Source organism: Cupressus sempervirens, chromosome 6 (genome assembly GCF_028749045.1).
Source record: "Cupressus sempervirens isolate cs-2001-9-10 chromosome 6, ASM2874904v1, whole genome shotgun sequence".
Classification (NCBI taxonomy): Eukaryota; Viridiplantae; Streptophyta; class Pinopsida; order Cupressales; family Cupressaceae; genus Cupressus; species Cupressus sempervirens.
In genome coordinates, this window is record NC_143123.1 from 404,911,879 (window position 1) to 404,914,536 (window position 2,658).

Sequence of the window (2,658 nt, forward strand, 5' to 3'; positions counted from 1 at the left end):
CTAGAACTGAATATTGTTAATTACTTTATAGCATAAATATAAAAGTAAACTAACAATATTAAATAGTAATAATAACCATACACAAAGAGAACTCATAACACCATTTTTTTTAATTAGGGAAATCTTGGCCAAGGGAAAACCCCAGTGGGGATGGTACCCACAAAATGATCCACTAAACAAAAGTATATGGTTAAGGATGTTGACCCTATTAGGAGTCTATGAATTACATATAGTATATCTGTCCTTGTTAGAAAACTAAGCCTTGTTGAAAGCCTCAACCCTGTTAGGAGTTGGTATATACAATTACAAAATGTACGCAAGAAGAGCCCACTTCCCAAACATGCAATTATATAATACAATTCCTTTATACAAAAAGAGATAGATATAAAAACCTCTTACTATTATCTATTGTACTTCATAATCTTCTAATCATACATCACATTTTGTATCACATATCATATCTCACATCTTCATTACTTTGAATAGCTTGATCTTTTACTTATACCTTTCCCTTTCATAAAACTTTCCCTGCTGGCCTTCAAGCATTCACATGTTTGGTATGATAAAAAATTTATTCTTGCTAACTTAGGGTTAACATCTAGGATTTCATCCCTAATTAGCTAAATAATTATTTCATGAAAAAAAATCTTTAACCTATCATTTCTTATTTCACTGTCATGCTCTATTCCTTCCTATACACTACCTATCTAGAAAATTGATCATAACTAATGTTATACTATCTAGACTATCATGTTCACTTAGCCACATCATCATGACACTTCATACTACCTTTCCTTAACTGCATGCATGCCAAATATTAATCTAGCATTAACTATTCCTGCTTTGTTGGATAATTATCTAACACTTAGACAATTTATTAAGTATAATTGCCTTGACTACCTTTTCATGATCTACATTGTTTATACTAACATCATATTTCCATAAATGACAAAATCAATCCATCACCTTAGCCAAATTTCCAATAATCTCCCCTTTTTTCATTGATGGCAACATGAGAAAAAATGGCTAAGTACGAAAAGAAACTTATCACTTCAAAAAATTGTTTACAAAATTGGCCTGGACAAAAATGTCAAAAAAATGTGGATCATTTTATCAACCATCTTTCCTTACACTTCCTAAGTATATTACATTACTCCCCATTTTACTTACATACATTTATTATATATCTATAATATTTTCCATATTTTTCTCTCCCCCTTTGACATCAATGACAAAGATGTAAAAATTCAAAACTTATTTACAAGTCAAAAAATTTGATCAATACCTCTTTATTAGGTTGATAGTTGTGGCATACAATCATCAAAGTTGGTCTTCAGAATCTCAAAGTTCTTCTTCCATGAATTTTTGAGGCCTTTAGACATTCTAAGAAGGGCTCAAAGTCCATAAGCTACAATATATTGCATTAAGGTCTGAAATCTACTGCATTCTTCTATCTACTGCTCTAAAGTTACAATTTTCAAAGATAGATTCTCTCTGAAAAGTGAAAATCATTTTGCAATTTTATTTTTTCCATTTCAATTATTCTTATCTCTCCATAGATCTTCTCAATTTGTCTCTCAATGTCTTCTATTTTTTGGTCTGGTTGTTGAAGTTGATTTACTAGTGCTTCAAGTTCTTCATTATTTTTCTTTAGCTCTTCATCTTTGTCCTTAGTGAACTTAAATGCCAATGTGCATTAGAATGCACTATCTTTCCTTCATTTTCACATCTTCTTATTTATTTAATACATAAATAAATATTTCCCAATTCATTTTGAATGTTTTGACAAACTATGTTAAATAGTTGTGCATCATGGCTTACCTGAGCTTGTATCACTATAATGTCAAATAACCTTGTGAATTATGTATCAAATTCTTGTATCACAGCATTTTCTCTATCAGGGGGATCAAATTTTTTGATCTTTGTAGCCAAATTTTTCTCAAGTCTCTATGTAATTTCCATCAAGGTTGCTTGTGGAATTTTTTCTTATTTCTCTCTATAATTTTGTTGAGGGATGAGATCAGTCCAGTCTGATCATCATCATCCACTCCATTCAATGTTACCAATGACATAGGTATCCTAGAGGAACTATCTATGCTTACCTTTTTCACATCTTCTTTATGTTTCCTCTTCCTCTTTCTTCTTTCTTTCTTCATCCTTCTTATCTTCTTCTTCCTTCTTCTTTTTCTCTTCCTCTTCTTCCTTTCTCTTTTTCTCTTTTGTTGCCTTTCTTTTCTTCTGCTTCTTCTTTTCTTGTCTTCTCTTCCTCTTTTGATTTATTCTTCTTATCGTCTTCTTCCTTCTTCTTTTTCTTCTAATCTTTCTTTTTCTTTTCTTCTACTTTCCTTTTTTCCTCTTTTCTTTTCTTTTCCTCTTCCTCTTTCCTTTTTTTTCCCTCTTCATCTTTCCTTTTCTTCTCTTCTTCCTCTTTCCTCTTTTTCTCCTCCTCTCTTTTCTTCCTTCTTTCATCATCTTCTCTTCTTTTCTCTTCTTCCTTCTTATTTTTCTCTTCATTATCTTCTGAGATAGTGTAATTGATCAAATTGTCAACAGTATTTGTTCTAAAAACCTTAAAGGGGTCTTCTTTCTCATCAATAGTTATTTGTGTATTGTCCACTTGTGAGGTTTCAGTACCAATTTTAATATGTGAGATTTTTT